The 24,937-nt window shown below is 37.9% G+C and overlaps 1 long non-coding RNA gene across 1 annotated transcript in view; it reads right to left on the bottom strand.

Annotated features, from left to right (window-relative positions):
• Positions 1–408: 408 nt before the first annotated feature.
• The window catches only part of LOC307185843, a 200,713-nt gene continuing 176,184 nt past the window's right edge, over positions 409–24,937 (bottom strand). Inside the window, exons 5-7 of the long non-coding RNA XR_013828184.1 lie at positions 24,130–24,214; positions 22,035–22,143; positions 409–539 (exon numbers count right to left, since the gene is read on the bottom strand). This is a non-coding gene — a long non-coding RNA (uncharacterized lncRNA). The remainder of the gene's footprint in view (positions 540–22,034; positions 22,144–24,129; positions 24,215–24,937) is intronic.

The following is a 24,937-nucleotide window of genomic DNA, read 5'->3' as shown; positions in this document are numbered from 1 at the left end:
TTCTGCTGTATAACAAAGCAAATCAGCTATATGTATACATATATCCCCATAACCCCTCTCCCTTGCATCTCCCTCCCACCCGCCCTGTCCTACCCCTCTAGGTGGTCACAAAGCACCGAGCTGATCTCCCTGTGCTATGCGGCTGCATCTCACTAGCTATCTATTTTGCATTTGGTAGTGTATATATGTCCATGCCACTCCCTCACTTCATCCCAGCTTACCCTTCCCCCTCCCACTGTCCTCAAGTCCATTCTATACATCTGAGTGTTTATTCCCGTCCTGCCCCAAGGTTCTTCAGAACCTTTTTTTTTTTAGATGCCATAAATATGTGTTAGCATACGGTATTTTTTTTTCTCTTTCTGACTTACTTCACTCTGTATGACAGACTCTAGGTCCACCAACCTCACTACAAATAACTCAATTCCATTTCTTTTTATGCCATGCTGTTTTCTAATTGCTGCTCCCTTATCTGATTTCCCAACTAGATGCGCATAAGCTCCATAGGCGCAGGAATGGAGTCTCTCTCGTTCACTTGTAACCTAAATAAATAAAAAATAAAAATAAATTAAAAAGTTTCCAATAAATAAATGAACAAAACCTAGTTAAATAACCTCTAATCAACCAGAAGGCAGGAGTGCTATTGATTATACAGATTGCAGAATTCTTCTATGATGCCTATAGCGTCAGAAAGTCGTAGATCAATTTCAATCAAAAATCTCCTTCTTTTCAGTGGCTCCATTCCTACTTGATTGTGGGACCCACTGAGTTGAATGCATATGCCCAGGGACTTCTCTAGGAAGCAGAGCTATGCCCATAGAGAATCTCTGCTTTTTAGATCAATAATTCTAAACACTAGAGAGAGCTGGGGAGATGGTTCCTGAAACCTCCCTCACTCTGAAAGAAAAGCACATTTCTAAGCGTTTGGATCTATAATAGTGACTTATTCAGCCTGGTTGTGCCAGGCATGGAGTAGGTACCGTAAACATTTGTTTAAATAAATTATTTAAAACTCAGAATATATTCAAATTCTCTTTTTCATAAAGTTTTAGAGATACTTATTTTCCTATATTCATAAAGCTACAATGCACAGAAGAAATAGTTTCTCATGAAATTCAATATGATATTTCCAAAGCTCTCAGGTACTTTGACAGCAAATTTATTTGAAACATTATAAGGATGTCAATAGTGTATGCAAATTCAACACATTTAACCTTTAAATTTATTGCATTAGACTTGTAGTTAAATAATTGAATATTACTATGCCTCATTAGGTTTGATTTTTTTTCTTCTGAGGTCAGTAAACCTAACTGTAGACCATAAAGTTGCCATCTACGAACAAGTACTGATCTATATATACACAGAAATGACTCCTGAATCCATATAACCTTGCAAGAATGTGTCTCCTTGTAGAAAGGAAATGTTATAATAAAAAGGGATAATATATACATAAAAGTTACTTCTACATTTAAGGCAGCAGTTTGATTACCATTCAATTATAATCATCTTCTATACAAGTAGAAAGTAAAAGATTAAAAACTTTTCGTTAAGCTTTAAGAAAAGAAAGTTTTAAAGAAGCATTATTGGGACTTCCCTGGTGGCACAGTGGTTAAGACTCTGCGCTTTCAGCGCAGGGGGCCCAGGTTCGATCCCTGCTCAGGGAACTAGATCCCACACGCATGCCGCAATTAAGAGTTTGCACGCCACAACTAAGGAGCCTGCCTGCCACAACTAAGACCCAGCACAACCAAAGAAACAGATAAAATAAATATTAAAAAATAAAAGAAGCATTATCATAACTCATTTGTTGAACATTTTATTTTACAAAACATTCTCTTACTCATGGCTTCATTTTAGACATTTAATATGGACATAATTCCTTATTAACTAAAATTGAACCACTATATTATTTAATACACCTTTCCTTTTTGTTTTTAAGGAGAAGCCTACGAGTTGGACAAAGTTAAAATCAGATGAGTTGGGAAATACAGTGCTCAATATTCCAAAGAAATATATAATTAAAGCTGATAAGATTAAAATCATTTTCCATTGTAGCTGTTCATATGCCATATGTTAAGGAGTTCCCTATATGGCAACACATAGTCTTAAAGCAGTATATATCTCATTACAACCCTCTTAAACTTTTCATTTAACAAGCCAACAAATAAAAAGGTATCTGATGCTTGAATTAAAGGTCAATGAAACAGTGAAGGCCCATGGGTCAAGCACAAAGAAGTCCCGGTGAAGTTGAACTTCACTGGTCTGAGCCTAACTCGCCGTACGTAACCATAGTTAGCATAAGCTTTCTACACAGTTGGTAGCAATCAGATACATATTTAATGTGGTTTCATTATATCCTATAAATGCTGGCAATAGAATAATCTCCCCGGGGTATTCGGTGAATAATAGAAAAGAGAAAATGATGAGCACGTTTAGCACATGCACCCATAACCTCATGATAAAAGGCACCATTTCCCCCATACAGCACCTGTTGTCATAGCTGCTTTAATTACTTTTCATTGTAGTCGGCAGCCTGAAATATTTATCATGGAGCCTATAATTTCCCAAATCCAAAACTGAAATCTACCCAAGTGACTACAGGAACTGAAATTTTACTCACTGCTCCTACTTCTGTGCTTCACTTGCAACCTCAAAAGCTCTGAACAAAGTATCTTTGAGGGACGCTTCATTCAGTTAGGAGACCCGGTGCAGTACAAGATTACAATATGTTCACACGACATTCAACAGGCAGCGTATCATATCACATTTTGATTGAAATAAAGACAGAAATCATTTCATTATTAAATATGAAAACATTCAATGTGCTAAAATAAAAGATAAAGCAAATTTAAAGGTTTTTGTAAATAGGTACCAACTAAGAACATATTCAGTCAATATTTCTAGGATTTATTCTTCCCATCAGTTGAATATGAAATTAGGTTTGATTTTAGCACTCCTTCTCCAGTGAATTATTGGTTATAAATCCCATGCTTTGGCTATGTTCTTTTGATTATGAAACATGTTGTCATCTAGAATAAAGACTTTTTTGCTGTCTTTATTAAAGATATAAAGATTGTTTTGCAGTCTCTTTTAATCTTATTTACTTAAAATGTATTTATATTTACATGTTCCTTACTATAGTGTACTGCTGTAATGCTACACAAACATTAACTCATTTAATCCTAATAACACTTCTATCAGGTAGCAACTGTTATTTTCTCTACTTTACAGCTGAAGAAACTGAAACACAAAGAGATCGAGGAATTTGCCTAGTCACTGAGGCCAGTTAGTGGCAGATCAGCGACTCAAACTCAGATAGTTTAGCCCCAGTATCTGTGTTCTTACCTTCTACATACTGCAAGCCAATTTAATTTCCCAGGAAGGTCCTTATGAATAGAAAAATAATTTCACATAAACGTCATTAACTCAGTTTGTGAGTAAGAAGACCAGTTCCAATGACTGGATTAGCATAATCCAGGGTCAAAAATATATTTTGCATAGCAACCAAGTAAATATTCATGTCCACACACTGACACAAACATAACCAATGTGAAAGTTTCACAAATTAAGATTACCTTACTACATACATACTGTATTTCATTTTTAAAATGCTGCTTATAGACCAAGCCATTTGCTTTCACAATGTGCTAACATAGTGGTTCTCATACCTAGTTACCCATTAAAATTGTCTGTGGAGATTTTAAAACTAAGGAATGTGTGAGCCCCACTCCAATCAATTAAATTAGAATCTCTGCTGAATAGCGTTTTAAAAGCTATACAGGTGATACCAAGAAGCTGCCATGGTTGAGAATTTCTGCACTATTGAATCCAATATATTTAATGTGAAACACATTGGAGTAGATGAAACTGACAAGATGTATTGTTATTATCTCTAGTTGAATACAGGACGTTTGATTATTTTCCATTAGCATTAGTTTTGCATGCTATAAAGACCTATTAACTTCTTGAAGAGGTGTTAAAATATTTTATTTTCACAAGTAGCTTAATATTCATTCTTTAACATTATTTATACTGTTACCACCTAACATAACCTTTCTTAATTAGTAGATTTTGAATCAACAAGGTCTTTTTATTTATTTATTTTTGGCTGCATTGGGTCTTTGTTGCTGCACACCAGCTTTCTCTAGTTGTGGTGAGCGAAGGCTTCTCTTCATTGCGGTGCGCAGGCTTCTCACTGCGGTGACTTCTCTTGTTGTGGAGCACAGGTTCTAAGCGCATGAACTCAGTAGTTGTGGTGCACGGGCTTAGTTGCTCTGTGACATGTGGGATCTTCCGGACCAGGGCTCGAACCCGTGTCCCCTGCATTGGCAGGTGGATTCTTAACCACTGCACCACCAGTCCCCAACAAGGTCTTATTTAAAATATTTATCTATATGGCTGCACTGGGTCTTAGTTGCAGCATGCATGTGGGATCTAGTTCCCTGACCAGGGATCAAATCCGGGCCCCCTGCACTGGGAGCACGGAGTCTTAACGGCTGGACCACTGGGGAAGTCCCAACAAGGTCTTATTTTAAATGGGTGGTTAAATTATGGAAAGAAAACAGTGGCTCTTTGACCAAGATTGAATTAAGATGAATAATTGTTTAGTTCGACACAAAACACGTGGCCTGGTTAATTCTATGTCCATCATTCCCTAATTTTATTCCATCCTTTCTCCCCCAAACCTTATGATGGTCTACAAGTGAAAAATTAATATTACCAACTAATTTAAAGTTTAGCGTTTGCACAATGAATTGCCTTGTCGAAAAAGTGCTGTGGCTACCAAGTTTAATGTGCACATAACAACCTAGTTCTTAAAAGACAAGACCCGGGTCTGCTGCCCACCTCACCTAACGTGCTGAAGTGGAGGGAAGCCACAGGCGCACGCGGAAGATCGCTAAAATGGGACAGACCAGAGCAAGATTTGAGTCAGACGTTTGCCAAAATGGTCCCAGCTGTGCTAACATGATTTTATTTTCTGTTTTTGATGTCCTATCATTGGTCCTTTCTTATTGTTGTGGTTTTATGGTTTTCGACCTAAACTGGCAGTACTTAAATTTCTCCTGTCAGCATTATTCTGTGTTCTCCACAATGAATGACTGTTCCAAATTTACAATTTCCATCAACTTTAAATTGTCTGTGTAGCTTCACCTCTCCAGAGAAAACAACGGCCAACACTGGCCTCCATTTTCAGCCTCCTCCATGTCAAAACTTCACTCTTACTTCCCGGGTGTCCTCCCCCTTAAGTCCCATTCGGTCCACTGTAGGCTCATTTCCCTTTCTCCTAAAGTCATCCGGGACTTCTGACTTGCCAAGTTCAACATCCTATTTTCAGAGGAACCTCTCTTTTGCATAATGTAATATATCTTGTTAATTTACAACTCTTCTAATTTCTAATTTTTATCAATTGTCTTAATCTGAGCTAAACATTTCCTTCATCCAATCTACAAAGAAAGGGTTTGGTTAGCAAATTAGCAGTAAAAATACCACATCTGAGGACATTTTAAACCTACTTAATTACCACAAACTACTTGTATGACTTTAACACACAACTTGTTAAATTAAGATGCGTGCTGCCGATAATGCCTCAGAACACCAAAACACTTTTCTGGAAGGATCTTTCTTTAGAAGGATTTTATTAGCATTATCACAAACTATTGTAAGTCCTTGAAAGTTAGAATACTACTTTTCTTCTAAGTATTTCTTTAATTTATTATGGGCCTTGCCTGTAATTAGTCCATGTCAGTGATGTTTACCCGCATTGATAAATGTCAAGCTTTTAAACAGAACCACTTGGTATTTAAAGAATTATTCCAAGTAGGAATAACTTTATTTTATGTTTCTCCTCTAGCCTACATGGTGAGAAATAGTGACATCCTTCAGAGGCACCATCTTGTATTGCCCAAATGTGTGTGAACTGTTTGTGTCAGTTACACTGCCCTGAACAGGAGGGCTAAAGCCAACTTCTTTCCTGACGGACAAGTCTAAGCCACTTCCCCAAACTTGAATATACTTGGAGAAGGAAAAAAAAAAAAAAAGGGAAAACACCAGGTGAGCCAGGCTGTTTTGTTTCCTATGTTTGCCACGTTTGCGTGGATAGGGTGAGGTTCTCTTAAGTCAACAGAGTCTATGTCAAGGCAGCAAGAAGGTACACGTTGTGCCTCCTTCCACTGTGAGTTTACACTCACACAATTCTCTTCTCTAATCCCAGAGTAGCTCTAAGCAAAACAGTAGACACGTGGGGCCTCTAGGTGTTATCTAACACCCTCTAAAACAGCTGGGAACGCTTGGCAAGACTGCGGGGGACACCAAGAGGTTTCTGCTTTCTTCCTACCAGCCCCTGGAGTCATGTGTGGATCACCCCAATCGCTGCCCTTTAGATCACTGCCTCTATTCATGTGTATGTTTGGAGATGTTCCTTTGCTAGGAGCAGATTTCTGCATTCACCTCACTTTTATGATGGAGCTAATGAAGATGTGCAAACCTGGGAGACATCTGGTATTTGATGTTCCATTCTGCAAACCAAGACTAGTAGTATATAGGAGCGCAGGACAACTATAAAAATGAGGTTGGCTTTACTGCTTGAACAGATAATGTAATAGACATAGGAGAGTGATACATCTTTTTAGTGGCACTTTGATATCAGGAACAGTATAACTGCAAACTGACTATTAGTTTTATTCTATTTCTCCCACTTTGTAGTGGTTTCAGTTATTTTACTTTGGCTTGTTTTGGTTTGGATTTTAACCTCAGATTAAGCCCCATGAAAGAAGGAAGCTTGAAACGCCATAACCTAAATTAGAGTTCTTCAACACTATTGACATTTTGGACTGAATTGCCAAAAGTCCCCTGGGGGCAAAATTGCACCAGTTGAGGACCACTGATCGAAGTCATAAAGATATCAATAGTATTGAAGAATAATCACTTCCCCCCAGGTTCCTTCAAAATCAAAGTTGCTATCGAAAACTATTTAGGAGAGTAATTCAGTATGTACAATATTTAGGTTATTTTATTTTGCATGTATTACATCATCATTATACATGAAACTCAACTTTTCTCTCTATGTCAGTGTTGACCGCCTGAGTAACGCCCACCCCCAAAGACAGGAGGCACTTTGCACAGGTCCCAGCAAAGCAGTCTGAGATGGGGCACGTGACTACAACTGCTGCTGTGGATTACGATGGTTACGATAATTTTAGCAAATTCCGGATAGAATAGTCTACATGATTACAACTGTCAATAACATTATGCCCATTACTGGGCCTACCATTTTATATTTTGACGTTACAACTTTGAAATCAGTTGTGTATATTCTGAGAGTAGGTAAATACCAGCTAAGGTGCACTGTGGCTTAATTTTCATGTACTTGTTATTTGGAGTTTTAAAAAGGTGTGAGTTTAGCTCAGAGTTTTGGCCTCAGTGGAGCATTGCATTACTAGTAACACTAGCAAATTTACTAAATAATGCCCCAAATGTACAAGGACTAAAACACAAGTTTATTTATTGCTCATATAAAACCCAAAATAGATATTCCTAATTGGTAACTGATCTCCTTCATGTGACGTTTTCAGTTCCTTCCATCGTGTGGCTTTGCCACATTTAACATATGCCTTCTAAAGGCACTCTGTTGTTTTACAGCAAACAGGCGGAAGAGGAAAGAACACGGAAAGTCACACGGGGTGGTTTTTATGGGCCAGCTGTATAAAATGAAGGGGTGGCAGTTGAAGGCTCAGATAAGGTGCCAGCTTATGGGACATATGTTGAAGGATTTGGACTCTGCCCTCCAGGGTGCACATATGCATTGAACCAATGGCTGATAAACGATGCTGTGTCCCCAAGAGCTGCAATATACAAATCTGGAAAACCAAGATGTAGGATTATGATTTACCAGGGTTTCTCCTGACACTTCCATACTCAGTGGCTGCTTCAAGTGGGCAATAGCAGACTCCTCGTGCCAGAATGCCAACAAGCAGAGAATAGCATAACCAACGTTGATTCATGAGGAAATTACAGAAGGCGCTGTGGGCCCTCTTCATCCTTCCATGACCAGATAGCTGTGAGCGGACAACAGCAAAAACTCTGGTCCTTAAGAAAAAGTAACCAAGGGCTCAAAACACTTGAAGTTGGAGGTCACTCCACTGCAAGCAATCCAGGCTGCTAAGGTGCTATCGGAAAAGAGAGAAATCTAGAATAGGTGGTGCAGGAAGAAGATATTTGGTTATAATTACAACTCTGGGACAAACTGCAAGAGATGAACTGTAGCTTGCTTTGTTAATATTCTGGGAAATTGCATCTGGCCACTAGCTTGAAGAATTGGATTTGCATGCTTTTCCTCTCAGGAAAGGGATGGACTGTACCAGTTCCATTTAATGACTACTCTAGATTCACACATACGTCTTTTCCAGTCAGAATGGCTGAAGCAGCTGCTTGTGTGTCATTGAGCCCATCTGCTGCCATTGCTATTGTCACTGCTTCAGACTGAGATGCAGGGCCACCTAATGGAGAGAGAACACCACGGCTGTGCACAGGCCTGCCTAGACCGTGGGGCCTCTGGTTCCCCTCGCAAATGCCTGCAAAAGTCAGGTGATGCAACCAGAAGCACATGGTAGTTAATGCCCCATGGGGGACACTTTTCCCAGTGGGAGACAAGGGATAGAAAGGAGTTCTTCCTCTTCCAGAACAGTGCTCAGTCTAGTATTAGTTTTGCATGGCCTCTCTGACAGTGTCCAGTGGGACAAGCAATTATTGGGCTGTAAAGAAGCTGTAGCATTCAGCTTTCTCTTCTGTTTTCTCCTTCCCTTTTTTATTTGTCCTTTCCCACCTCTCAACCTTCTCCCTTTCTTCCTCATTTCTTCCTCTCCCATCCCCTCCCCTTTCCCCTCTTTTTCTTCCCTTCCTAAACAGTTCAATCCAAAACTCATTATTTGGGGCTGAGCAAGATATGTGTCCACACTAGGAGGTGTGGGGATAGATTGAGGAGAGAGAAGAAAATCCACGATGGCCCAGAGTGGAGTGTGGCACCTGGAAGTGGAGCCCTGGAGCCAAGCAAAGTGAGGAGACCACCCACGAGGAGGTGGGGGAAAGCAGCAGTAAGTAAGATCGTCTCCATATGAGTAGGCTGCTCAAATAAAGATGATGGGAGCCACGTTCCTCACTGCCAGAGAGGGGAGTCACAAATACAGAAAGGCGGAAAACTAGATTAAGCCCCATGGTGTTCAACTGAAATGAGAAATCTAGGGGTGAAATCATGACTTTGAAGCTATATAGATAGATACAGAAATAAATATGGATGTGAACATGTATATGTTTATGTGTGTGTGTGTGTGTGTGTGTGTGTGTGTGTGTGTGTGTGTGTGTTCTCTAGCTCTGGCCACTGAGAGAGTCTAGGAGTTGAAACCCTCAAATAGCAATACAGACAATTAGGGCCCACACACTTTTTAAATATCACTCTTCACTATAAGGAATCAGCCCTCTTCGGAAGAATGGCTGGTTTCAAGGCTGGGGCTGAGAAAAAACGAGATGAACCTAGAACATCTTATTCTGCCAAAAGGTGAGAAAGTTCTTAAAAGTGATGACGTTTCACCAAGACACAGAAGCCAGCTTGAAGGCATATACATAACACAGGCCAAATCTAGCATGATTTTAGCAACAAAATAAATAACAGTAATGAATTATAACCCATTGAATAAAACACATTCATGAGTCCATAATGATATATCAATGAAATATTTTCAATTTGATGAGGAACATTATCTCAAAGTAACTCACAACAAAATACTTATTAATTACAGAGTAAATAGTGGAGAAGCCTGATAGTAACCACCTGATCACGTGATCAAAGTTAACCTCACCAATAATGCAAAAAATCAGAATTGTGCACCACTTGATAGGATGCAATGAGAAGAACACAGAATCAATTCTGTGACATTCCTACCAAAGATGTAGAACCTGAATGTAATCATGAGGAAACATCAGACACAGATTAAGGGGACTTCTACAAGATGACTGGCCTGTAATCTTCAAAAATGTTATGGTCTTGAAAATCAAGGAAAGACTGGGGAATTCGACTCCAAACTGAAAGAGGATAAAGAGACATGGCAACTAACAGCAACATGAGATGATAGACTGGATCCTTTTGCTATAAAAGATATACCAACTGGCACAACTGGCATAACTGAATGGAGTCTTGGGATTAGATGACAGCAATGCATCTGGAATGATTTTCTTGGTTTCGACGTTTACGTCATGGTTATGAAGGAGACTGTTGGAAATACACGCTAAAGCACCTAAGGGTAATGGGCATTATGTTGGCAATTTACTCTCAACTAATGGCGGGGGAGGCCCTTATTCCAGTCTTGCAAATTTTCTGTTACTTTGAAATTGGTTCCAAATTAAGAAGAGGCAGAATAGCAGAAGCAGCAGAATCTGTGGCTGGGGTAACACTCCCCTCTGCATTTGCTCTCCCTTCCTTCCTGACTCACTCCCTTTTCCCTTTCTCCTGCTTCCTTCAGGCTCTGTAGTCTAGGGAACACTTTCTAAGTTACTGGGCAATTCACAGAATCTACGCTGGCTACCAGACCTACGGAATGTGAAGTGTTATAATAGAAAGTCCAATTGGAAGCCTCTGTATCTACATATTTGTACCAAAATAGAAATTCATAGAAATATCTTATATCTGGTGAACTGCCATGAGACAACAAAGTGACCTTGCAATCAGATACACCCATCATAAATGTGGGGATAGCTAATCTACAAAGCCATAAAGGTAGGCATGCACAGTAATATATCGTCTTGAGTGATTGAGTGATAGTGATACATGAAAGAAGGGACTTGCACAGATCCTGGAGACACAATTAGGCTTCATAAGCAGATGCTCACACTACCAGAACTTCCATTCCTGGTGCACTGTTATTTCTCCTTTAATCCACACCTATGGTCTTATGAGACTTCATCATGACCAGCGGATAAGGAAGAAATAGGTTAAACTATGGGTTATGAACGGTTTTATATGATTTGAAGATACATACTAGAAGCAGGAGGCCCTGAAGTACATAGGGAAAGAAATATTTCTGATGAGAAGAAATTTTCAGGGTTACATTTGGCTGTCCACCCTACCTAGGAGAGTTGGCTAGAGTTATACATCCACATTAGTTCATGGACAGTGGTGGATGGTTTCATCAGATGATCAGGGACTTGGAAAGGATGACATTGGGGGACTAAGGAAAAGGAGATCCAAGGAATAGTTAAGTGCAGGGACTTCTCAAAATCAGTGCAGTAGAGATTGGTTCGAGATGGCGGAGTAGAAGGATGTGCTCTCACTTCCTCTTGCAAAAGCACCAGGATCACAACTAACTGCGGAACAATCATTAACAGGAAGACACTGGAACTCACCAAAAAAGATACCCCACATCCAAACACAAAGGAGAAGCCACAATGAGAGGGTAGGCGGGGCACCATTACAATAAAATCAAATCCCATAAACAATGGGTGGGTGACTCACAAACTGGAGAACACTTATACCACAGTAGTCCACCCACTGGAGTGAAGGTTCTGAGCCCCACATCAGGCTTCCCAACCCGGGGGTCCAGCAACAGGAGGAGGAATTCCCAGAGAATCAGACTTCGAAGGCTAGTGGGATTTGACTGGGGGACTTCAACAGGACTGGGGGAAACAGAGACTCCACTCTTGGAGGGCACACACAAAGTAGTGTGCACACTGGGACCCAGGGGAAGGAGCAGTGACCCCAGAGAAGACTGAACCAGACCTACCTGCTAGTGTTGGAGGGTCTCCTGCAGAGGTGGGCGGTGGCTGTGGCTCACCATGGGGACAAGGACACTGGCACCAGAAGTTCTGGGAAGTACTCCTTGACATGAGCCCTTCCGGAGTGCACCATTAGCCCCATCAAAGAGCCCAGGTAGGCTCCAGTGTTGGGTCGCCTCAGGACAAACAAACAACAGGGAGGGAACCCAGCCCCACCCATCAGCAGACAAGCAGATTAAAGTTTTACTGAGCTCTGCCCACCTGAGCAACAGCCAGCTCTACCCACCACCAGTCCCTCCCATCAGGAAACTTCCACAAGACTCTTAGATAGCCTCATCCAGCAGAAGGCAGACAGCAGAAGCAAGAAGAACTACAATCCTGCAGCCTGTGGAACAAAAACCACATTCACAGAAAGACAGACAAGATGAAAAGGCAGAGGGCTATGTACCAGATGAAGGAACAAGATAAAACCCCAAGGCTTCCCTGGTGGTGCAGTGGTTGAGAGTCTGCCTGCTGATCCAGGGGATGTGGGTTCGTGCCCCGGTCTGGGAAGATCCCACATGCCGCGGAGCGGCTGGGCCTGTGAGCCATGGCCGCTGAGCCTGCGCATCTGGAGCCTGTGCTCCGCAATGGGAGAGGCCACAACAGTGAGAGGCCCGGGCACTGCAAAAAAAAAAAACAAAACAAAAAAAAACCCAAAACAATTAAGTAAATGGAACATACATATCAATAATTACCTTAAACATGAATGGATTAAATGCTCCAACCAAAAGACACAGGCTCGCTGAATGAATACACAAACAAGACCCATATATATGCTGTCTACAAGAGACCCACTTAAGACCTAGGGTCACATACAGACTGAAAGTGAGGGGATGGAAAAAAATATTCCATGCAAATGGAACTCAAAAGTAAGCTGGAGTAGCAATACTCATATCAGATAAAATAGACTTTAAAATAAAGAATGTTAAAAGAGACAAGGAAGGACACTACATAATGATCAAGGGATCAATCCAAGAAGAAGATATAACAATTATAAATATATATGCACCCAACATAGGAGCACCTCAATACATAAGGCAACTGCTAACAGCTATAAAAGAGGAAATCGACAGTAACACAGTAGATAGTGGGTGACTTTAACCCCTCACTTAAACCAATGGACAGATCATCCAAACAGAAAATTAATAAGGAAACACAAGCTTTAAATGACACAATAGACCAGACAGATTTAATTGATATTTATAGGAAATTCTATCCAAAAACAGCAGATTACACTTTCTTCTCAAGTGCGCATGGAACATTCTCCAGGATAGATTACATCTTGCGTCACAAATCAAGCCTCAGTAAATTTAAGAAAATTGACATCATATCAAGCATCTTTTCTGACCACAATGCTATGAGATTAGAAATCAATTACAGGGAAAAAAACGTAAAAAACAAACACATGGAGGCTAAACAATACATTACTAAATAACCAAGAGATCACTGAAGAAATCAAAGAGGAAATCAAAAAATACCTAGAGACAAATGACAATGAAAACATGACGATCCAAAACCTATGGGATGCAGCAAAAGCAGTTCTAAGAGGGAAGTTTATAGCAATACAAGCCTACCTCAAGAAACAACAAAAATCTCCAATAAACAACCTAACCTTACACCTAAAGGAACTAGAGAAAGAAGAACAAACAAAACCCGAAGTTAGCAGAAGAAAAGAAATCATAAAGATCAGAGCAGAAATAAATGAAATAGAAACAAAGAAAACAATAGCAAAGGTCAATAAAACTAAAAGCTGGTTCTTTGAGAAGATAAACTAAATTGATAAACCATTAGCCAGACTCATCAAGAAAAACAGGGAGAGGACTCAAACCAATAAAATTAGAAATGAAAAAGGAGAAGTTACAACAGACATCTCAGAAATACAAAGCACCCTAAGAGACTACTACAAGCAACTCTATGCCAATAAAATGGACAATCTGGAAGAAATGGACAAATTCTTAGGAAGGTATAAACTTCCAAGCCTGAACCAGGAAGAAATAGAAAATATGAACAGACCAATCACAAGTAATGAAATTGAAATGGTGATTAAAAATCTTCCAACAAACAAAAGTCCAGGACCAGATGGCTTCACAGGTGAATTCTATCAAACATTTAGAGAAGAGCTAACACCTATCCTTCTCAAACTCTTCCAAAAAATTGCAGAGGAAGGAACACTCCCAAATGCATTCTATGAGGCCACCATCACCCTGTTACCAAAACCAGACAAAGATGTCATAAAAAGAGAAAACGATATACCAATATCACTGATGAATGCAGATGCAAAAATCCTCAACAAAATACTAGCAAACAGAATCCAAAAACACATGAAAAGGATCATACACTATGAGGAAGTGGGATTTATCCCAGGGATGCAAGGATTCTTCAATATACGTACATCAATCAATGTGATACACCATATTAACAAATTGAAGAATAAAAACCATATGATCATCTCAATAGATGCAGAAAAAGCTTTTGACAAAATTCAACACCCATTTATGATAAAAACTCTCCAGAAAGGGGGCATAGAGGCAACCTACCTCAACATAATAAAGGCCATATACGACAAACCCACAGCAAACATCATTCTCAATGGTGAAAAACTGAAAGCATTTCCTCTAAGATCAGGAACGAGACAAGGATGTCCACTCTCACCACTATTATTCAACATAGTTTTGGAAGTCCTAGCCATGGCAATCAGAGAAGAAAAAGAAATAAAAGGAATACAAATTCGAAAAGAAGAAGTAAAACCGTCACTGTTTGCAGATGACATGATACTATACATAGAGAATCCTAAAGATGCCACCAGAAAACTACTAGAGCTAATCAATGAATCTGGTAAAGTTGCAGGATATAAAATTAATGCACAGAAATCTCTTGCATTCCTATACACTAATGATGAAAAATCTGAAAGGGAAATTAAGGAAACACTCCCATTTACCACTGCAACAAAAAGAATAAAATACCTAGGAAAAAACCTACCTAGGGAGACAAAAGACCTGTATGCAGAAAACTATAAGACACTGATGAAAGAAATTAAAGATGATACCAACAAATGGAGAGATATACCATGTTCTTGGATTGGAAGAATCAATATTGTGAAAATGACTATACTACCCAAAGCTATCTACAGATTCAATGCAATCCATATCAAATTACCAATGGCATTTTTTACAGAACTAGAACAAAAAATCTCAAAATTTGTATGGAGACACAAAAGACAAATAGACACAATAGCCAAAGCAGTCTTGAGCAAAAAAATGGAGCTGGAGGAATCAGACTCCCTGACTTCCAACTATACTACAAAGCTACAGTAATCAAGAGAATATGGTACTGGCACAAAAACAGAAATATAGATCAATGGAACAGGATAGAAAGCCCAGAGATAAACTCATGCACCTATGGTCAACTAATCTATGACAATGGAGGCAAGGATATACAATGGAGAAATGACAATCTCTTCAGTAAGTGGTGCTGGGAAAACTGGACAGCTACATGTAAAAGAATGACATTAGAACACTCCCTACCACCACACACAAAAATAAACTCAAAATGGATTCGAGACCTAAATGTAAGACCGGACACTGTAAAACTCTTAGAGGAAAACATAGGAAGAATATTCTTTGACATAAATCATGGTAAGATGTTTTTTGAGCCACCTCCTAGAGTAATGGAAATAAAGACAAAAATAAACAAATGGGACCTAATGAAACTTAAAAACTTTTGCAAAGCAAAGGAAACTACAAACAAGATGAAAAGACGGCCCTCAGAATGGGAGAAAATATTTGCAAACGAATCAAGAGACAAAGGATTAATTTCCAAAATATATAAACAGCTCATGCAGCTCAATATTAAAAAAACAAACAACCCAATCCAAAAATGGGCAGAGACCTAAATAGACATTTCTCCAAAGAAGACATACAGATGGCCAAGAAGCACATGAATAGCTGCTCAACATCACTAATTATTAGAGAAATGCAAATCAAAACTACAATGAGGTATCACCTCACTACCAGTTAGAATGGGCATCATCAGAAAATCTACAAACAACAAATGCTGGAGAGGGTGTGGAGAAAAGGGAACCCTCTTACACTGTTGGTGGGAATGTAAGTTGATACAGCCACTATGGAGAACAGTATGGAGGTTCCTTAAAAAACTAAAAATAGAATTGCCATATGACCCAGCAATCCCACTGCTGGGCATATACCCAGAGAAACCCATAATTCAAAACGACACATGCACTGCAATGTTCACTGCAACACTATTTATGATAGCCAGGTCATGGAAGCAACCTAAATGTGCATCAACAGACGAATGGATAAAGATGTGGTGCATATATAAAATGGAATATTACTCAGTCATAAAAAGGAAGAAAATTGGGTCATTTGTAGAGATGTGAATGAATCTAGAGACTGTCATACAGAGTGAAGTAAGTCAGAAGAGAAAAACAAATACCGTATGCTAACACATATATATGGAATCTTAAAAAAAAAAAAGTCATGAAGAACCTAGGGGCAGGATGGGATTAAAGACACAGACCTACTAGAGAATGGACTTGAGGACAGTGGGAGGGGGAAGGGTAAGCTGGGACAAAGTGAGAGAGTGGTATGGACATATAAACACTACCAAATGTAAAACAGATAGCTAGTGGGAAGCAGCCGCATAGCACAGGAAGATCAGCTCGGTGCTTTGTGACCACCTAGAGGGGTGGGATAGGGAGGGTGGGAAGGAGGGGACACAAGAGGGAAGAGATATGGGAACATATGTATATGTATTGCTGATTTACTTTGTTACAAAGCAGAAACTAACACACCATTGTAAAGCAATTATACTCCTATAAAGATGTTAAAAAATAATTGACTCAGAAAGAAGTATGATATCTGAATATATCTATATTCAGAGATTAAATAAGTAATTTTAAAACTTGCTATAAAGAAAAGCCTGACTCAGATAGCTTCACTGGTGAATTCTACCAACACTTAAGGAAGAATTAACACAAATACTTCACAAGTCTTCCAAAATATAGAAGAGGAGGGAATACTTCTGAACTCATTCTATGTTGCCAGTATTACCCTGATACCAAAACCAGGCCAAGACATCACAAGAAAAGAAAACTACAGACCAATACCTGTTATGAATATAGATGCAAAAATCCTTAATAAAAAAAAAAGCTTGAAAATTGAATCCAGCAACATATAAGAAGTATTACACACCGTGACCAAGTGGATTTATCTTGGCAATGCAAAGTTAGCTTAACATACAAAAGTCAATCAAGGTAGCATACTGTAATACTAGAATAAAGGACAAGAACCACGTGATCACCTTTATTGGTGGCGCAAATACATTTGACAAAATCCAAGACCCATTCATGATAAAAACTCTCAGAAAACTAAGAATAGAAAGAAACTTCCTCAACCTAATAAAGGGCATCTATGAAATACCTCTAGCTAACATCACATTTACTGGTGAAAGACTAGAATGCTTTCCCCTAAGATCAGGAAAAAGACAAGGATGTTCACTTTCATCACTTCTATTCAACATTTTACTGGCGGTTCTATCCAATTGGACAATTGGATTGAATTGCAATTCTATCCAATTGTTTTTCTTGCAATTAGGCAAGAAAAACAAATAAAAGTCATCCAGATTAAAAAGGAAGAAGTAAAACTATATCAGCTTGCAAATGACTTCATCCTGTATATATAAAATTCTAAGAAAGCCATTAAAAATAAACAAAAAAACCCTCTTAGAACCATTAGATGAGTTCAGCAAGGTCTTTTTGGCAAGTGGTGCTGAAACAATTAGGTAGCCACATGCAAAAGGATACAATTGTATCCTTACCTCACGTCATATACAAAAATTAACTAAAGTGGGTCAAAGACCTAAATAAATGTAAGAGCTAAAACTCTTAGAAGAAAACATAGGGGTAAAACTTCATGACCTTGGATTTGGCAAAGAATTCTTAGATATGACACTAAAAGTATAAGCAACTAAGTTAAAGACAGATAAATTGGACATCAGCAAAATGAAACTTTTGTGTTTCAAGGGACATCACCAAGAAAGTGAAAAGACAGCCAACAGAATGGTAGAAAATATTTGTAAATCAGATAACTGATAAGGGACTTGTACTCAAAATATATAAATAACTCTTACAATTCAATGATAAAAAGACATTTAAAAATGGACAAAGGATTTGAATAGACATTTCTTCAAGGAATATATACAAATATCTGATAAGCACACAAAAAGATGCTGGGCATCATTAGTCATCAGGGAAATGCAAATCAATACCACAATGAGATACTACTTCCCACATACTAGGATGGCTAGAATCAAAATGTCCAATAATAGCAAGTTTTGATGAGGAATGGAAAAGTCAGAACCCTCATATCCTACTTGCGGGAATGTAAAATGGTACAGCTGCTTCGAAATACAGGCTGGCAGTTCCTCAAATGATTAAACATAGAGATGCCATATGACCAGCAATTTTACTTCTAAGTATATACCCAAGAAAATGAAAATATATGTTCACACAGAAACTTGTATATGAGTGTTTATAGCAGCATTTTTCAGAATAGTCAAAAGATGGAAATGACCCAAATGTCTGTCAACTGATGAATGGATGAACAAATGTGGTATGTCCATACAATGAAATATTATTTGGCCACCAAAAGGACTGAAGTACGGATACACACCAGATCATAAATGAACCTTGAAAATATTATGCTAAGTGAAAAAGTCAGTCATAGAACACTGTATATTATTTGGTTACATTCATATGAACGGACGATTTATGTTTTGATAAATGTTGCCTAATATCCATGCATATTGCTCGTGGTAAAAAACCCAACCACAGACCTATTTCCCTCTCTCCTGCAACATCTGGATATAACATTTAAATTTTTGCCAGTCTGGTGAACAAAAGACGGAATTCACATTGTTTCCATTGCATGTTTTTACTCTTTAGTGAGGTAGAATTTATTTCCCTGTGTCTATTTTCTTAGTTGTAAAAGAGCTATTCTTGTTGTTCATCCACTTTGCTGTTAGAATTCTTTGGCCAAATGTTTTTAGCTACAAGTAACAAAAACCCTCCTGAGCCCCAGATTAAAGATGGAAAAGAATTTATAGAAAGGATTCCACTTGGCTTATGGCCCCTGAAGGCAGGAAAGGCATCCTGGTCTCCCAGATCTTGAACAAGTGTCTCCATCTGTATCTGACATCCACCTTCTTTCCCCTGAGAAAAAAGAGAAAGAAGACTACTTGCCTGGCCTCATGTATGTTTTCTTCTCTTACTCAAAGATCATTCATAATAGTTCTTCAATCTAGGAAGAAATCTGTCCAGGCCAGCATAGTTAGGTGCATTCCGAGCGTTATCTTTCTTTACGGCAGCCTCTTCACCTAACATTATTTCTCCTATCCCTATCCTCTCCTCTTAATGAGATACAAATATGAAACAGAAAGTAAACAGAATTATAAAAGTTGGAGGTAATTTTAAAGATCATGTAGACAGATACAAATATAAAATAGGAGGTGAATAGAATTATAAAACTGTAGAGCTGGATGGAATTTAAAGATCAGGAAGCCCACTCCCCAGATTTCCATGATAAAGAAACTCCGGCTTAAGAGGCTAAATAATTGGCTCAAGCTTTAATTCCCAGTAAGTGAGCAGATCCAAGCCCTCAATTCCTCTGCTTTCTAAGTCCTGTTCTCTTTTCCTAATGTCCTAGGACTTCTGATTATATGTATATCAATCTATTCAGATTTCTTATTTAACAGGTGGTATTCAATAAAACTGGCACAAACTATCTGAATATATGTAACTCCTCATTACATAGAACTGTATGCTTAATCTCATTTTCTATTTATATCAATGAATATATACCTGTATAACTATGAAAATTAGAGCTTATTTATCAGCCTAAGATCTAAAAAAAAAATTATCTCTGGAAGACTGTGAGTTTTTATGTTCCTTAATCTAACTTCACAATTACAATCATTCAATGACTTTTACAGCTGGAAATAAAATTCACCATACAATTATTTAATTGAAATAATGTAACAAAATTCCTTGTGTGACTTATCACACATAAATCAATTGTCCCAATTATTCAGTTTTACTTCATCTCACAATTTTTTGCATGTACTTGTTAATAGTTGTGCTAGCCATCTGGACTGCCTGGAACATTGCTGCAGGGGATGACACGGACAGCAACTGTAGCTTGGTGGTATAAAACACACCTAGTGATTTGAGTTCTTAAATTTCAGCAGTTAAATCTCACATCAACAAAGATGATTTTCTTCTGAAAAAGTTTTCATACTCTAATAATATTTAGTTTTGTGACATGGATAGTTAAATAGAACAGCAAGTTAACTTCACAGTTGTAATTAATGTATCTTCAATTTGGGGAAAACCACTCTCACCATTTTGATTAAAGAAATATACTGATATTTCACAATATATTTATGAAAATAATATCACACATTTTCATGGATTTAGATTTAAATTGCTTATTTGGATGAAAAGATGAGCACTTTAGATATCCACAGGCCATCTTTTTTTCCAGTAAATTTTGTGGTTGTCATAGAAAAATTATCAAAATTGTCCCATATGTCATAAAATTTAACAAAAATCTACACTGAACACTCTTACTGTTATGTATAAGTTACCTTTGCATAGTGTATTCCAGCAGGCAACTAACCTCCTGAGGCTTATGAAGACCTTTATTTATATTTTGTATTACCTATAGTTTCTATCACCCAAATAAAAGTTGTGTTTTCATAAAATACCATCTGCTTATAATTTACGAGGTTTCACTGCAGCCTCTATGCACTTTGAGTGTTTGAATGCAGGTTTGAGCCTCAAATATAAACTTGGGATACACGTAGGCATTTTTTTAAATTGCCACTAGGAAATTAGACTTCTCCTAGATTCTTTCACAAAAATCGTAGGTCTTGTTGGGCTTCTCTGAGAGTGTGTTGATTTTCCAGCTCTCCGAAATTGGACTTGTTCCCAATAAGTTCCTAGGTCTTTACCTGATGGTCTTGAGATACCTAACTTTGGTTTAGTTGCCATGAAGTAGGGTCGAAAAGCAGGAGCGGGTTGATAACCCTGGTAGTTCAGTCTAATGCTCTGCCATTATGGAATTTCTCTGACCTGCTTCGTGACAGTAGTCCAATCCTTCATGTAATCTCCTTTAATGTGTATGTTTTTAACAGAAGGATCACTAAGCTTTTGATCTCTGAGGGCTAAACTGAGGCAGGTAGAATCAAGATTATTTACTGTTATAGTGTAACTGATATCTTTAATGGACTGGCTAAGTGATATTATGCCCCAGCTTATGAGATCTATACTAAATTAGTGAAGATATTCCTATATCATACATTTATACAAGACATATATTCTGTCTTTCAAAGCACTACAAAGAAATGTAAAACATAAATTTGATGATATTAGTTGTCTTTCTCTTCATTGAGCATAAATGTGTAAGCCTATAATTGAAAAGGATTTTATTACAACAGTTCCACGAAGTCACATTACAGAAAAATATTTAAATGCCTGTTTTAAAAGTCCAAAAACAGTACCCAGTCAGATGCCTTTACCATTTGTAGTATTTTGAGGACCATGCTTATAGAAAATGAAGCAGTAGAGATAAAACAGACTTTGCCAAGAGAGGAACTGAAATTTACACTTCTAAAATACATTTTTTATGAATCAGAATACAATATTTTTGCCTTTGACTATTAAAAAATTTTATTTCTAACTTCGTTTGCTTCATTGCCATGCCTTTTTCATTGGAGATTTAAATTTAACCATAGGTTTTTCCCCCACACAAATGACATTTTAGGGCAAAGAATACACAGTGCTATAATCAGAAGATGAAATAAGTAGTGCACACTCTCTGATATAATGTCAGGCATGGTATTTTTATTCATAAAATAAATTCCTAGAGATTTGCTGGTTTGCAAACTTACTTCAAATGGTTGTAAAATGTCCGGAAGATAGAGAGTGCTATTCAAATGTTTGTGTGAATGTTTCAGGCCTTGCCACACCTTAAGGAAGAGGGAGTTTTTGGAAAAGGGTATTCTCCTTGTGTAGGTAAAAACGACTAATAAATATCATGACTCACTCATTAGCAAATTGTTAGCAATTTATTCACAGAAATTTCCAGGCAAAGGATCTTGTAGAATTGCCCAGGAGACTCATAGAGGAAGTAATAAGTATTATTTCCATGTCTACTTACAAGATGAACTTAGTGAAATCAGGCCAAGAAGAGTATTTGTCTCTTGTAGTAACCATTCCAATGTAACCATCTACTGTTATGATCTCTTTTCCATTGTCTAATTAATGGCCTGTAGCAACAAAGGAAAGAAATATATATATAATATAGAAACTTTGATTTTTCTATACAAATTTGTATATTGAAATGATTCAAATTCTTAAGGTAGTGCAAAGTCCTAAAACTGTAATCAGTTATTGTCAATTTCAATCACCCAGAACACCTGTTGTTTATCTATTTATATATCACTCTCTGTGCTAGGCATCCTTCTAAGTGCTTTACAAATACTTATCTACTTAATCCTTAGAAAAACTCTGTAAGGCAAATTCTGGCTTTATTCCCATTTTAAAGATAGAGAAACTGAGGCACACCAAGGTAAAGTAACTTTCTCAAAATACCCAGCTATTAAGGGCAGAGCCCCATACTATTCAGGCCAGCTGACTTCAGAGTCGGTGCTCTGAACCTCTTCCATGTGGCCTCTCAGGTTTTCTACCCTTCCTCTTCTGCTCCTCCCTGCATCTAAGAACATCAGATTCATTTATGAACAAGTGAGAATTTCTTTGTCAGAGAATGAAAGAAAATAGGGGAGGGGGGAGGGCACAAGACTGAAAGTCTAATAGAACAAGGCATGCAGGCAAGGACTCTCCTCATTGTTGAATACTGAAAATGAAATCCCACTTGGGACACTTTCAATCACAGCCTCATGCTAATGTTTACTAGAGGTAATAAATATGTGATATAACTTCACACCTAGAAGTGAAGAAATCAGCATACCTACAAATGTGTGGTTCATAGGATGGAGCTATTCTCAAATATGGGACAAAGTGCGTGGGTTATAGCACAGAAATGTGGGAAAGTTTCAGACTCTTTTGCCAGGATGCACATTGCCATAAACTAGAGACCAGAGATAAGCATAAAATAGATTAAATGCAGTAACCATAAAATTAAGATAACAATACCAACCTATATCTCAGAGATATTGTCATAGTAATTAATAAAATGACTATAAGCAAGGGAAAGAAGTCCTAAATTGAAAAATAGATGTCTCCTGATAATAAAAAACATTTTATTCCTCCTTCCCATTTAAGGAGGAGCCACAGCAAAAAAAAATTCTTTTTAATATACAGCTGTCACTTTACTGGCTGCTTTGTCTCTATATGCATATTTCAAATGATATGAAGAATATTCATAAATGGACTAAAGTTACACTAATACAGCCATATATGCATGAACTGGGAAGATTAAGGTTCTGTGATTATAGCAAATGAATCTTTGAGCCTTAATCCAAAAGAAGGAATTCCTGGTAAAATTTATGACAGTTACTGGCCTAAATGAGTCCTAGAGACCTGAAAAAGTCTGTGCATCTCCAGAAATATTTACTGCAAAGAGAGGCATAGGAATGAGGGTCTGAAGTCCACTAAGTGTCCTCTACTATCTACTACAATAGGTTTAAAACCCTGCAACCTTGTCAGATAGAACACACAATTTACTACTTTGGTGATCCATTAAACCTTAGAGAGTCACACATGGCATTCAGATGCTTGTATAAAACAAACTGATTAGCAACATGACAATAGGGAAAGTGTCCTTTGCAACTGATTTTATAGCAGCTCTTCCTTGAGAGACAGGCCTGTCTAAGTTTTTAGTTAAATTCTAAAGCCAGTTGGTGGGACTTCCCTGGTGGTCCAGTGGTTAAGACTCCATGCTCCCAATGCAGGGGTCCCGGGTTTGATCCCTGGTCAGGGAACTGGATCCTGCATGCCGCAACTAAGACCCAGTGCAGCCAAATAAATAAATAATAAAGCCAGTTGGGACAAGAACATTTAGTCTAACAGTTATTAATCCTTCATGGGTGAGAATTATTTCTAAATTCTAAAATCTAGCACAGCTGATTTTGTAAATAAATAAATAATTTAATTTGCAAGTTTCATATAAATAATTATGTGAACTAATTATACATAATTATGTGAACTAAAGTTGATGCTGGCAAAAGAAGACCCACTCTTTACACATTCTGGGGTTTTCTTTTTGAGAATGACATCTTTTACCTTTTTCTTACCTTTTACTTTTGGCTTAAACAAAGGAGAAAGGATTTTCTACGGTGCAGCTCAGATTTCTTCCAGTTAAACTTCTGCTTTAAGTGTCTTAACAAGAGATTTTAAAATCAGGAAGTTAGGTAGCAGTCTTAACAAATTCAATTATTCAATTCAATTATTTATGAATCATTTATTATGTATATGATACACAGATGCTATGGAGGATATGGTGAAGACAGAATACTTTGTGAGATTTCCAATTGAATGAGAGATAAAATCAAATCAAAAGCTAAGTAATAGAATAATATGTGTAGATTAAAATACCACTGGGCCATACTAAGAGACTCCCTGCAAGTGATTCATCTGTGCATTAAAATTTGAGAATCTCTTTTCTGAGAAACTGAGATATCATGATACTTTCAGACTATGTCAGATCATTGATGTGGTTTGCTGATAGCTAAAACACTTTCCCAAAATGTGTATGGATTTGTTGCCATTAATAAGGTTCCCCCCGCCGCCCCACGGTGGTAAAGTTTTTCCCAAGATAGAATTTCTAATAGGCTTGATGGGAACACAAGCCAGAGTAGAATTCACTATTATCCATAAATAATCTTCATGCCAGCAGTATCTGATTCAGTGTCAGATAAATGGTTCAACAAGAATTTAGTGAAGAAAGATAACTGTATGAATGTGAGATGCTGAAGGCATCTTGATAGATACGTACCATAAAGACTGATTTGGCTGAAAGGAAAAGAGAGGCCACAGCAGATGGGAAAGAGTGTGGGCAAAGCCTTGAAGATGGAACTGCCCAAGGGATATAGGTGGAAGTGT

This window comes from Stenella coeruleoalba, assembly GCF_951394435.1.
Source record: "Stenella coeruleoalba genome assembly, chromosome: 4".
Taxonomy (NCBI): domain Eukaryota; kingdom Metazoa; phylum Chordata; class Mammalia; order Artiodactyla; family Delphinidae; genus Stenella; species Stenella coeruleoalba.
This window is presented reverse-complemented; position numbering and strand designations above follow the sequence as displayed.